Source organism: Lycorma delicatula, chromosome 10 (genome assembly GCF_047948215.1).
Source record: "Lycorma delicatula isolate Av1 chromosome 10, ASM4794821v1, whole genome shotgun sequence".
NCBI lineage: Eukaryota > Metazoa > Arthropoda > Insecta > Hemiptera > Fulgoridae > Lycorma > Lycorma delicatula.
In genome coordinates this window covers 78,902,553-78,918,174 of record NC_134464.1, presented here as the reverse complement: position 1 = coordinate 78,918,174, position 15,622 = coordinate 78,902,553, and the positions used below count along the sequence as shown (strand labels likewise).

General features: G+C 30.8%; 1 protein-coding gene across 3 annotated transcripts in view; it reads left to right on the top strand.

Moving 5' to 3' along the window:
* Positions 1 to 15,622, top strand: part of MCU (mitochondrial calcium uniporter) — a 770,244-nt gene that overhangs the window by 729,679 nt on the left and 24,943 nt on the right. The window lies entirely within an intron of this gene.

Below are 15,622 nucleotides of genomic sequence, written 5' to 3'. Positions count from 1 at the left end.
TTCGTTTGGGAATAATGTATATAGGTTTTATCTACGTATATAATTGTACAATTTTCTTCTCTGTACCGCATTATGGAGCGCAGGTAATTCAACCTTTTATCTTGTTTATCATTCTCGATCAAAATTTTTCTGTTGTTTTCCTCTTATTTCCACCGTAGGCTTAAATTTTTCATGATTACACGAAGAACCCAAATGTTCTCTTCAAACATTGTTTGCACCTTTACTAATGGCAAAATTTTCCTCAGAGAGGGGCGTTCTCCATGCCGTAAGTGAAACTCATTCACCGTCCTCCGAATAACAAACACCTTTGTTGAAATCGTCCAAGTCAGTTTTCAATTCTTCCTTGGTCGTTTTTTACGAGAGTACTGAATTCAATTCCACTAGTTTCGTGTTGTTCTTTTAGCTTTAAAATGTTCTGAAGGAATCTAACGAATACACCGGTCGCTTTTGAAACACGAGTCTAAATTTGTTTTAAATTTTTTGCTTGTCCTTCGGCTACTATCTTCATAAAACTAGAAACATTGAGAATAATTACTTGAGTTTGACTTTTGATAATCCTCTTTTTCCCCAATTTTATCGGTTTTTGCCGATATTATTGGTTTATTTTTATACTACAATAAATTAAATTTACGAAAAATTCAAATAACCTAAATTAAAAAAATAACTTTTCTTTAACGTCACTAACATTTTTAATAAACTTATTAACTTATAACAGCTGCGAACAAAGGTCAATTATTTAAGTATTAAAATCCAATTATTGGTTATAAAAAACATACGCAATGTTTTCAGAAAAGTACGTAAACATGATGTTTTACCCTCGTAGTTCTCAACTGACAAGTTGTTTACTCCAATCACAAACTATTGCTGCGATGCTACGGCGCAGCTAATTTCTATCCGCCACCGCTGAATAAGCAAGCTATAATATCGAGTTTGCGTTCTTAAATACAGGTTAATAAAGTCCGATCTCTTTATTCGATAACATATTCCTGTAAATTCTGTTTACAATTATTATATTAGTATCGTTTGTATTTTATTTATTTTTTTTTAATCCAGTTGTTGCAAGTAAATAAATTAAATTTTAAATATTTTCGTAAATTAATTAAATTTTGTTAGCATATTACTGTAAATAAAAGATAATCATTAAAAATAATGGATATGTAATCTATTATTATCTGTTTGAATCTATTTACGTATGATTAATTTTGAAAGGATTATTTAGCTGTTGTAAAATTATGAATAATTATTATACCTCATAATCTAAAATATAAACAAAAAAAAAAACACTGGCTTAATCCAGAAATGTATGAAATTGAAGGATGAGTTGAATTTCATCCATACGGCATTAATTTGGTTGCGCATTGTTGATTATGAAATAATGAATTTTTGTTCGTTGGTATATGAATACACAATATTGTTAAACACTATAATTCTTTTTTTGTTGTTGATAAACAGAATATCATAATTACATAATTTTCTAGTGTATGATATGATATTAGACTACATCAACATACGTAGTCCACGGATATAAAAAAGCTGCTCCTGAATTTGCCAGGAAGGATGAAGGATTACCTCGTAATTTATTGTATACTGTCTTTTTTCCTTTCTTTTTTTTCCTGTTTAGCCTCCGGTAACTACCGTTTAGATAATTCTTCAGAGGATGAATGAGGATGATATGTATGAGTGTAAATGAAGTGTTAGTCTTGTACATTCTCAGTTCGACCATTCCTGAGATGTGTGGTTAATTGAAACCCAACCACCAAAGAACACCGGTATCCACGATCTAGTATTCAAATCCATGTAAAAATATCTGGCTTTACTAGGACTTGAACGCTGTAACTTTCGACTTCCAAATCAGCTGATTTGGGAAGAACTGTCTTTTTTCCTGTTTTTATTCAGTTTTACAATTACTATTTTTTTCATCTTCGATTACTCTCGTTCAATATTGTGTGGGTGTGTGTGCGCGCGCGTGTGTGTGTAAAATCTATAACGTATAATATACATATTATTTAAGCGTCCTGAAATATATAAGTATGAATAAATTAAATAATATATAAATACGAGTAAAATAAAGGAAAGAGTTATATGAGGCATGGATTATGTACGATATTAAAAGAGAACTGACGGTTTATAGGGAGAAATGGTGGGACCTTTGCATGTTATTTTGTTCAACTCGGGTGAATTCACTTTTCATTCAACAGTTTTCCGGATATTTTCTTAGAAACGAATCTGAAATCGCCCTAGTTATGAAGTCTCATCATACTGCCAGTATTTTTTAATAATCTTTTTATTTATGTTCACAGTTTTTCTTTTTTTCTTTTCTTTATTATATTTTATTCATTGATGTGAAAAAATTGTTGAGATTTGTATTACAGTTTGTTTGTTTGTTGGTTTTCCCTTTAAATATTTGTTTATTTATATCTTTCATCGTGTGTCGGATTATATTCATGAAATATAATATATATTTATTTATTTACTAATACACTTAAAGTAAAATGTCTACGTTTATTATATGATTTGTCAATATTTCTACTTATTCTTTTCTATGAGTAGATAAATTGACAGTAATATAATATTTATTGACGCAAAAATTACACCGGAAAATATTTTTGTATAAATTTTAAACCATGACTGTTATTTAACAAACGATGAATGTTTGATGTCTGTATTTTTAAAAGTAAGATTCCGAATTTTTTTTTTGTACCTTCGCCAAGGTAATTCTGTACTTAATATATAATGAATCAAAATTTAATTTAATTTTAACCTTAACGTACGAATAATTATATTATTATTTAATTACCACGTATTTTTAGAGAAAGAAAACACATTTCTATTCCCGATATTTTTCCTACACAATTTTCATCAGATAAATAATAATAAAACGTTTCCACTTCTAAATTTAAAAATTTATAGTAAAGTTGTTTTAAATTTTATTTGATGAAATTTATTTTATTTTGTGAAATTTGTAGTTTTAATATGCCGATATTCATGGTAAATTTATCATTTTGAGAAAACAAAAGTTTAAAGTTTGTTTGTTTTAAATTAGTTTTTTAAAACAAACACTTTTAATTGGATATAAACCAATTGAAAAAGTAGTTTATTTATAACCACTTTTAATAAATAAATAATATATCATGAAAGTAAAAGTAGAAGAAAAACTATAAAAGTTTTATGTTAAACTTTATTTTTTCCCTGTTAGAATTTATTAAATTATTTTGAACAAATAAATGAAAAAATAAAATGTTTTCTAGACGAAGGAAGCCATATCAAAAATAAATTTCTTAAGGTATTAAGTTATTTTAAATTAAGTTCAGTTTTATAAAAATTAGTTTGCTTATTTTTACTTCCTTGTTCGAAGTAAAGGAAGTATTGTGATCGCGAAACATTTCGGTTTTCAGATTTCAACGGAAATATCCATTTTGACCATCCCTGAATCCATTTTGACAAGTTTCGGCGTGACGTCTGTACGTAGGTATATGTCTCGCATAACTTAAAAACAATTAGCCGTAGGATGTTGAAATTTTGGATTTAGGATTGTTGTAACATTTAGTTGTGCACCTTTTGATTGCAATCGACTGAACCAAAAAAGCCCAAAATCCAAAAATTTAGATTTTGGACTTATTCTTAACTGCAGTAATAAGCCCTCATTGATAGCTTTCGATACATCATAAGTGGTACTATTTTCATTGGTTCCAGAGTTATCGCCAAATAAAATTTTAACTAATGAAATATTTGGATCTTTCAAGGGCAAAGCACATCGGTTTGAATCAGACTTTATTTTTAACTTTTTTTTAATTTAAATATATTGATTTATTAATAATTAATTATTAACCTCTGATAGTAAAAAAAACTTTTACAGTAAATAATAATTAAATAATAACAATAAAAAAAAGTATGAAAAAATATCAGAAGTTATTAATGAAATAAAATTTTATGTACTTTTCATTTAAAAAAAAAATGTGTTTATGTAATTTAATAGGCGTTCAAGGAAGTCATGTGGTGTCCACATCAGATTTTTTTTATATGGACTTTTAAACTTTATTTTTGTATAAAATACGACAGGGAGAACAATTTAATTATAAATAAATAATGAAAAATAATTTGCATTCCGTTATACTTATATACAATTTAAGAAAACACTCTTAAAGCTTATTTCTTGATAAAATATGAAGATTTGTATTGAAATAGTAGTTTGAGTTTCTTTGATCTTCATATGAGACAAGACTGGTGATCCAGAATAGATAAGAAAAAGTTGTCTAAATGTAAATAATCAGCTTATTGCAAAACATCACTCACTGTTGTCTTGAACATAAGAAAAAATACAAATACATATTTCAATACAAATAAAAAAACAGGTGAGAGATGTTTATTTTGTGACCTATTCTGGAACAAGAGATAAATATTAAAAACATGACTGCCAAAAAAACATTGCTCTGCGGGTGACACAATTTTGTAATAATAATAAGTATTCTGCCTAAAGGCAAGTTTTCACATGGCTGCACTCGATTCTGCTCAATTCTGTGCCATCCATTTCATTTTATAGTAACTTCTTTCCCTTTTTATATTGTCTACCAGCTTCATTCGTTTCCAACCTTTTGCTTTCCTCCCCGTTACAAATTGCCCAACGCCGTCACCAACAGGTAGTCACGTCTCAGCCAATATCCCAACCGACTGCATTTTCTGCTTTTTATTATTTTGATAATTGCCCTCTCTTCTCTCACTCTACAAAGCATCTCCTCATTCCGAACTCTCTGCATCCAGCTGATCTTTTCTATCCTCCTCCAAACCCACTTTTAAAGGCCTCCAATCTTCTCTCCTCTTCCTTTCTAATAGTCCGTATCTCTGCCTCATAAAGGGCCACACTCCACACAAAACATTTTGCAAGTTTCTTCCTTAGTCGCAGATCTAGTTTGCTAAATAGCACTCATTTTGCTGGATGCTTTTTTTTCCCTAGCAATTTGTACTTTAACTTCCTGATCACACTTCATATCTTCCTTAATGATGCACCCCAGATACTTGAAGGATGCCACTTGCTCAACTTTATTTCCCCCAAAGATTTATTCTTCTCAATATTTCATTCATCATGTACTCACTCTCTGCCAACACTGCCATGTCATCAGTGAATGTAATGCACTCTATCCTCCTTCTTCCAATATTTACACCCTTGTCACCAGTTAGGTTCTTTTCTATTATCGCTTCCAGGTGACAGTTGTACGGAGTTGGTGACATGCAATATCCCTGCCGCACCCCTCTCCCAAATCTGCTTTCCTCCGATAATTCATTCCCAATCTTTATTTTTACCTTTTGTGACAAGTACAGATTTCTTATTAATCTCCTTTTCTTCCAAGTGACTCCTTTTTCCTTTAAGATGTTCAGCAATCCCATTCCATCATGTGAAAAGCCTTCTCCAAATCTATGAAGGCAACATATAAATCTCTTTGCTTTTCAATATATCTTTCTCCGATCACTCTTATTAATCCTATTGCATCCCTTGTTCCTTTCCCCTTCTAAACCCAAACTGCTGTTCCCCAGTTGATCTCTCTTTTTTTCCATAAAGTCTCCCATTCAACAATCTTAGTAGTATCTTAGCTGCATGCGACATAAGGCTAATTGTCCTATATTCCTCACATTTCAGTGTATTCTTCTTCTTTTTGATTAAGATCATAATAGTAGTCACAAAATCTTCTGGCCAATCACCACTCTCATATATGAAATTACACAGGCTTGTGATATCTCTAACTCCCCTTTCCCCTAAACTTTTCCAGCCGGTACTTCATCGACTCCTCATGCTTTCCTGTTCTTCATTTCCTTTAAGGCTTTTTCTGCCTCTCCCTCCATCATGTAACAACCTTTTTCATTCTCACATACTTCTGATTCATCTTCAATTCCTAGGATTTCTGGTGTTTTTTCTACTTTGTAAAGTCCTTCCACATATCGTTTCCATCTACCTATCAACCACCTCCCCATCTTCTGTTGCTATTTCTATTCTAGTTTTACTTCTTTACGTTTTAAATACCAGTTCCATAACTACTCTATACATCTCTACAAACTTCCCTACTCTCTCCAATTTCTCAATAACTTCACACCTTTCCATCAGCCATGTTTGCCGCCGCCCCCTTTCTGTCTTTCTTCTTAATTCATTATTTAGTTTCCTGTACATGTTACTTTCTTCTGTTCTGACATTCTTCCACTTTCTTCTCTTATCCATTTTATCCAGTATCACCTTGGTAACCTATTCGTTCTTTATCCTGCTAGTCTGTTTTTTACTCCCAGCATCTTTGGTGGAATTTTTTAGATCCTCCTTCATATATATCCATCTTGTGTTTGGATATGTGTCCTTATCCCTTCTCTCTCTCTGTTTACCAAATAATTCTCCTTTAGCCTTTCCTTCTTGTCTCCATCTTTCATTACCTCCCTATTTAGTCTCTTTATTTTTTTCCTTTGTTCACTCTCTTCATCCTCACATGTAACTCTCCCACCTCAAGATTATGGTCCAAATCTATACCTGCATGTTGATACGCTTTTGAATTTTTTAAACAATTCCTATACCTGTTTTCTATCATAAAGTAATCTATCTGGTACCTCTCTCCATTTATTCTAATGTCCATGTGTATCAGCGTCTCTTGTGGGCTTGGAGGAGCGTATTACCAATAACTTAAGAGTTCTCCTTACAGAAATCCACCAGTCTTGTCCCTCTTGCATTTCTTATACCTAACCCAAAGTTTCCCACAACATTTCCCTCTGATCCTTTCCCTATCACCACATTCCAATTTCCCGTCACTATAATGAAAGCTCCTCCCCTTTCGCCAATTATCAGTTCCTGAATCTTATTATAGCATTCTTTAATCTCCTCATCTTGATGTTAGCTTGTTGGCATATACACTTGTATTATCACTAGATCTTTCTCTTTGCCCTTTAATCTCAACATCAATATTCTTTAATCTACATATCTTACTCTTTCTACACTGTCTCTCATCCGTGGGCTCAGCAAAATTACCACTCCATACTCACCACTACTTTCTCCACCTAAATAAAAGATTTTGTATCCTCCACTCTGTAACTCCCCCCTTCCTTTCCATCTCACCCCACTCAAACCCAGCACATCCAACCTATTATTTTCCATTTCTCTTTTTGCATTCTCTAAATTTCTTGTTTTAAGTAACGTCAAAACATTCCACATTCCAATTCTAATTTATTTGCATGTGACCTCGCTGTTTCCTCCTCCTGAAGAACCGATTGAGGGGAAGCTTTAACTCCAGATGTTTTAACATTGAAGACCATCATGTGTGTTCCTGGAAAATAGTATATGGTGATAGTTTCTCGTTGCTTTCCACCTAGGCGTATGGTTGCCCAACCATTTTTATAGGCCGCCCCTAACCTGGAGAACAGATGCTGGCTTACCAGTGAGCAAATAGTAATCACTGGAGACCCTCATTATGTTTAGCCCACGGACCAACATGGTTTAATAGGGTGTGGCCGGCTATAATCCTTTAGCCTTCTTATAGCCAAAAGAGAGTTGGCTACATATGGGAACCAGTCTTGCTTGAACACCTTGAGATGTGGTCGTCATGCATAGGAAAGGTACTATCCCTACATGCAACCATTTTGTATATAGTATAAATTTTTCCAAATGTATATATATTTATATAGCTGATGACATTCCCAGTAAAATAAGGATTCCAACACGGGGTCATACAACTAAAATCAGTTGACCCATTGAGCTGCTACTGTGCTAAAACCTAGGGTGCTGCTACATCCTACACGCATTACACTTCTTTATGGGCAGTTGTAAAAAAACACTAGTAAGACAACAACTTCAGTTGTATGAGATACGATATTTCCAAATCGTTCAGAATGAAGCATTGAGATATGATTTATTAAAAAACAACTCATTCATCTGATTGATTTTTCAAATTTTTTAAATTTATTTAAACATATATATATAATTAATAAATTAATAGTATTAATAATAAATAAATTAATAACAAATTATACTATATACAAAAATTTAATATACAGGGTTATCATAAAAGAATGGTGCGGTTTCAGTAATTCATAGGAAGATTGTAGGGAAATTTCTAGATGTTATATTGGTATCCCTGAAAGCCTCCAACCCAAAAGTTTGTTTATCAGCAGTTGTAACCACAACATCAGTTCTTGTATTGTTGCGGTGAGTTTTAGTGAGTTAGTATGTTCTCGGATAAAGACAAAGCAAAGTGTGTTTTATTGATGGCTGAATTAAAATCCGTAATTTTAGTTCGACGTGAATTCGGAGGAGATCCACCACACAAAAATAACATAACACGTTGGTTCAAACAATTCGAAGAAACTGGATCAGTTAAGAAACAGAAATTAACCGGCAGACCAAGTGTACCAGACGAAACGGTTGAACTAATTAGGCAATCGGCAATTAGAAGTCATGGGAAGTCCATCCCGCGTGGAAGCGTCGAATGAGGTATTCCAAAATCAACAGTTCACAAAGTTTTACATAAAAACTGAAATTACACGCTTATAAAATACAGATACTGCAGGAATTGAAACCCGATGATGGTGTAAAACGTTACAATTTCGCTGTTGAAATGTTGGACAGAATAAGTGAAAACGAATCATTTTTAGATGATATTTTTACAGACGAAGCTACATTCCATGTGAAGGATGTGTTAACACAATTCACGAATATGGGGCTCTGAAAACCCACACGCAGTTATTGAGAAACAACGCGATTCGCCTAAAGTTAATGTTTGGTGTGGTGTGATGAAAAATCGTGTAATAGGGCCTTTCTTCTTTGCTGAAAAAACAATTAATGAAGTCGTGTATCTTGACATGTTAACCAATTATTGTTTCCTCAGCTGGATGAACTCGAAAACATTCAACTTCATTTCCAACAAGATGGTGCTCCCCCGCACTTCAATGCATTGGTCACGCTTTGAACGAAAAATTTGGAGATCGATGGATAGGCCAGCAAGGGCCCATACTTTGGCCTCCAAGGAGTCCAGACCTGACACCTTGCGATTTTTTCTTGTGGGGGTACTACAAAAGCGTTGTTTATACACAAAAAATTTGCGACCTAAACCGCTTAAAAAACAGGATTAATGAAGCAATGACAACCGTTAACGAAGAAATGTTATCTAATGTTTGGAGAGAAGTTGAGTATCGTTTGGAAATTTGTCGAGCGACTAAGGGTGCACATATTGAAATTTATTAATTATGTAAAAAAATGTTTGAGACGACAAATTTGAAAAATAAAAAAACATAAACTGTAAATAATTCTGTTTTAATTTAAATCATGTTCAAAACCGCACCATTCTTTTATGATAACCCTGTATATATATATATATATATACACAGTTTATGTAGCCTATGACAGTCCCAGTAACATAAGATTCCAATGCAGGATCTTATTTGTTCAAAGGAACACTTTGGGTTAAAATTATAAAAATTAGCTTTTTACTGAACAATTTTGAAGACAATCCACAGAAATGTTTATTGTTTTTAACTGTTTCTTTATCAGTTATTTTTTGGAATATCTAAAAATACTTGTAAAAAATTAATTTTTTTCTTAGCAATTATTCTGATGTAAATGTGAGACAACTATAATTTGTTCAGTTTTAACATTTATTAATAGCTTGTATGATAACTTTGAGTATTATGAACTAAATTTTTTTTTTTAATTACAGTAATTATTTAGTTTATTTACATTTATGACATTTAAAAAAAATTCTTTTTACTCGGTTCATTATTCCTATGTTTTTTTCAGAATCATCAGACAGTTAATTGGTTAGTTGCTATTATTATTCTCCTACCTTTTGTTCTGAACTAATCTATTATCCTTAACATTCTCAATTATCTTTTTTATATATTTTGATATTTGACATCCTCTAGATGTCTTAACCCCAAATTAACTAGATGTGAATGTCTTAAGATATGTCCAACGTATCTAACTCATCTTTTTGCAAGATTCTACCACAAATTGTTCCTCTTTCCTATACATCTTAAAGACCTCTTCATTTTGTACTTTATCAACTACGTTATTTTCAACATCCTTCTTAACAACGCATCTTTAGAAGACCTCATTCTATTTCTCTCTGCTTTACCTGTTATCTTTGTTCTGCTCTATAATCTTTATAATCAACTTGAATATTTGTAAGAATATTTTTTTAATTCTCAGATTTTAATTTAATACAAGCAAACTTTTTATCTACATGAAATTTCTTACTTATACCAGACTAATTTTGATCAGATTTTACTACACCCTTTGTAATTTTATTCCCTAAATATTAAAATTCTTCTGGTGTATTACATTGTTCTGTGTTAATATTTAATTTCTCACTTTCCTACTTTTGATCATATTTCATTGTCTTAGTCTTACTTTTATCAAACTGAATTTCTTACCTTGCAATAAATCAATGCTATTCAAAATTTCAAACTCATCTTCAACTTCTAACAAAAAAATTAAATTTCATCAGCAAATCTCGTTTTTTTATTTTTCTCCTTGAATTGTATTTAACTATTTACATTTTTTAAAGTCAAAATATAAAAATATAATTTTTTAGTTTCTTCTGTAGCTTTTTTTAAGTTTTATTTCTTTTAAATCAATTTTGTTTTGCTTTTTTTTATTTTTATTAAAAATGTGATAAGGTCTATAAAAAAAAGTAAGACTTGAAAATCCATAAAATATATACAGATCAAATTTAGAACCTCCCTTATTTTTTTTTAATTTGTTAGTTAAATATTTTTATTGATTTGATCTGTATTTAAACAATTTTTTAAAAAAGTGATTGAATTATCAATGTATTTTTAAAATATATATATTAATACATTTTTTGTGGTTTAGGATTAAATTTGTCAATGTAATTTTTTTTTAAATTTTCTCCTAAAGCTTTTGTAAAGTTAGGTTGTGTTATAACAACTGTATACTCTACACAACGTGGATGAGTTAGTGGTTTGTTTAGGATGTATAAGATTTGGCTGTGGTTCTTGCAATACATGTAGCTATTTCAAACAGGGATGATGGGATTATCCTCTTCTCTTTCTTATTTTGTAGTACATAATCCGAAGTATCCTACAGAATTGGGTAAAGTAAAACCACAGGTGCTGTGTACCATTTACCAAGAAAATACATCACATGTCTACTAAATTACATTTTCAACCTATCTACATATATTCTAACCACATGCGCTTAGCCTCCTTCCTCCTTCTTTTAATTTCATTAAAATTCATAATCCTTATTTTATAATTACAGTTTTACTATTAGTCTATATTTAATTTCACTTTATTTTTAAATTTGATATTAACATCTATTTTATTTTGTTCAAGAAGATAATTAATTATAACAATAATATTTTTGTATTTCAGGATATCAATTTTTCTGATGATTGTTTGGTGTCAATAATTACAAGTCATATAAAAAGATTTTTAAATTAAAACTTCTTACACTTTCATGCATTTAATAAAAATAAATAAAAATTTTTCAAAATCAAACCAAAAAACAGAACTATATTATATTTATATAATGTCTATGGGGAAGAACCTCATTAATTATCAGTTACTAATTTTTTTTAAAGGTTTTATATCAATTAAGTTTTTTTTATCAATTTATTTTAAATTAAATTAAAGATTTCACTTACAGAAGAGTTTTTGTTTTTGAATGATATTAATAGATAAATCTGATTTTTAGTGTACTTGTTTAATGTGTACTTAATTACTTGTACAAATTCAAAACATTTATTAATCAGCAAAATTGTTATTTCATCTTCCATTGATTTTACTTAGTTTTCAGTTACATCATTATTATTTCATGAAATGTGAAAAATGTAACATATGAAATATGTCGTGTGTGTGTGTGTAATACCTCTTTCATATGTGTAATATATGAAATATTATACTTTAACATGAACTACAACCACATTATTTATTTATTCATAAATCCTGCACTTTGTATTACTGCTCTGATCATGGTTTCATAACAGTTTTCCTTAATTTTTCTAGTTTAACACTGTAACAGTTTCCAATTTTTTTTTTGTAATGTATGGAGTAGAACACTAACCATGCTTAACATATTTATTTAATGAATAACTAGCCAATCTCTGTGGCGGTGGTAGCATCTCAACCTTTCATCCGGAGGTTCTGGGTTCGAATCCTGGTCAAACATGGCCAAAAAAAAATTTCATATGCCTAAAAATCTCCATTCTCATGGGGCAAAATGACCAAAGCAGTCAATGCCCATCATCTCAAAAAAAAATTAACTAATGCTTTATGAATAGGTTTTATTTATTTATCCATGATAAAAAAATTATTTAACCTGTTAAATTTTATATAATTATTTTTAAAATTAATTTATTGCTCAAAATATGTAACAGATTTATTAATTAAATTTTATGACATACTCTGAATATAACTATAGTTGGTTATTAATTAACAGCTAATGCATGCTAAAAAATTTTAATTCAAAGAAAATAAATACATCTTTTGCTGGGTTTGAAACCCAAGATTTGCAGAATCATGTCCTGCAATTATCATTGAATAATCCATGGTGATGATGCAAATTGTTTTACAAAACCAGTATAATCAGAGTGTTTTAATATATTTAAAATCAAATCTGACTATAGCTGACTGGAACTTTTGTTTCTTTGTTTATAAAATATATTTATTCTTTTAAATTCTATTAGTAGGATTCCCTAAATAGTGGTAAAATATATCTTAGTTCTTTTTAATTTTTTTTTATACAAATTACGTTTATGTGTGTTAGGTACATAATCAAACATGTATAGGTAATTTGATATGTTATAGAACTCTCACCTGAAAACAATCAAGTTATTAAGAGTGATAAACATTCCATACCAAACTTTCTACAGAATGAAAGGAGTGAAATGTTTTCCCCTTTTGCTTTCATTACTGTATTAAATGTACTGTTGAATATTATCATGATAAGGTAAAAATATAGCTGATATCTTATAAATGACACCTTTACCCATTCGATTTTAGGAATTCATTTTATAGTATTACTAGATATTATTAATGGGCTATGAAGACTTATTCTTTCATAAAAAGCATATTACGGTTGGTATATCATGCTGGTTTTTCAAATTCATAATAGCCATATAAAAATAGGCAGTAGATATATAGAAGCTCATTAATATAATTATTATTTTTTGAAAAATGATATATGAAGTACATAATATTTATGTTTACAGGATTTCAGGTTAAATTTCAAACTTAAGAATACTTTAACATCTTGCCTTACGAGGTTTTTTAAATTCTTCGTAATTATTGTCATGTTTATTTTTTATTTCCTTTGATAATTAATTGTATAGTTTAGTTCTTATATCAAGCCCCAATAAATGCTTATCCATACGTGGAACAATCCATTCATTATTAAAAAAAACAAGGCTTGTAGGGAAACTTTATTCAAATTATACAAAATTATGGCTTGACCCTCATTGCTATATGACTATGAAGTTTGGAAGTTGATAAAATGTGTATAGAGTAGGATACAGGTTGGTGAAGTATAATTTCTTTGTACTGTTAGAAGTATTATACTTGCTTATTGCATCAGAAATGAGGATGTTAAGCTGGAACTGAATATAATAGGGATATATCCTGAGGTGAATGCCAATAGGAATAAATTGTAAGAATGTGTAGAGTTGAGCAACAAAAAAGTTCCATTATTTACTTTCTTACAAGCTGAAAGGAATATTATATATTTGTATATCTAAACACTGGATTGTTTGAACAAATGATTTAGTGATAATGAGATACTAAAAGTAAGAATTACTTTCTCCGATAGTATTCATTAGTACTGACTTGGTAAACATAGTGAAAGTGTGAGTTGTAGGGCTAAATATCAAATTTATTTTGCTGAACTTGAATTTGCTAATGTGCTACAATTTATTTGGCATAGTGAAGAGGCAACAAGAGGATTGATTGTTTCTTATGATTGGCTGTATTGATTTTGGTTGTAATTGTGTTGTTCATGGAGAAATTATTATACATATATTACTAAAATGATGTAAATTTAAAACTTCATACTTTCCTTTGTAATGTCACTGTTGCCAGTTGCTATAATTAATTTATTATGTCAAAACAATCCACAGATGTGATCTGGTGGTTCATTATTTCAAACGTAATGGCAGTGGAGTTGTGTTTTCATCATAACAGATTTTAAGTTTATAATAGTGATAATTTAATTTTTTTAAATTTTAAGTTTTTTAATAATTGTCTGATGTAATTATAGAATATACCAACTGATGATGCAGGATCCCCCAAAAGTCAGTCATTGGTGTTAATTTTTTCAGTTTACTTTTCTGTTACTATGTTTTCGTAATTAAGTTTTCAGTTAGTACTGAATTTAATTAGCACTGTGTAGTATGTGTTGTTGAATAACATGAATTTTCAAAAAAAAAATTTGTTTATATATATATATATATACAGAGTGTCCCATATAAAACGCAACCCAACCTTATATTGTTAGGTATTGAAATAATAAAAAGACATATGTAAATGTAATTTTTATTATTACCATCCATTACCTTACATTTAGAGTAAATTTTGGAAGTGGCCGCCATCTTCTTGAATACAAGCTTCAATTCTTTTTACAGCGTTTCTTGCAACTTTTTTAAAGTTTGTGGCTGGATATTTAATACAGCTTGTTCAATATTGACTTTCAATTGTTCAAGTGTTCGTGGTTTGTTGCTGTAGGCTTTTTCTTTGAGGTAACCCCGTAAAAAAAAATCCGTCGCAGTCAAATCTGGAGATCTTGGTGGTCACAAGCCTCGACCGATAACACGATTAACAAAGAATTCCTCGACGAAATCAGAAGTTGAACCTGCGTAGTGCGATGTCGCACCGCCATGTTGTAGCCAGCAGTGTCTGTTTTCCTCTTCCAAGAGTGCGATGAACTGAAATAAAATATCCTGATCGTTCTGCATTAATGGTGTACTCGAAAAAAATAGGACCGATTATTTTCTTCCGAGATATCGCGCACCATACGCCCAACTTCTGCGGGTGTAATTGTTTTTCGTGATAAACGTGGGGATTTTCAGCACTCCAAATTCTACTGTTTTGGCTGTTTACGTAGCCATCCAAATTAAACCATGCTCAAGCTGTGAAAAATAACGAATCCATAACATTAATTCCCTCACGCAGAAATCGACGGAACAATTGACAATATTGTAGCCGTTTTCCTTTGTCGGGCTCAAGAAGTCGATGAACCGTTTGAACGCGATAAGGTCGTAATTGTAATCGTTTGGTCGCCCGATGAACAGTTGATTTAGACAAATTAAATTCAGCAGACAAACGTCTGATCGATTTATTTGGCGAGGCGAGTAATCGGTCTTTGATTTCAGTGACTGTATCTGTATTCAACACTGACGCAGATCTTTTGTATTTCTTGTTATTAACAGAACCGGTCTCTCTAAATTTTGCAACTAACCTTAATACTGATGTTTTGTTAGGAGCTGGTTTGTCTGGGTACTTATGGCGAAACAAATCTTGCACTGCAACCACTGATTTCGTACTGAAGTACGACTCAACAAAACACGTTAACGATGAAACACACGTACGATGAAAACACGTTCATCTAGCGAAAACACCATCTTGTCTCTAGCAATACACTGAACGTTATGAT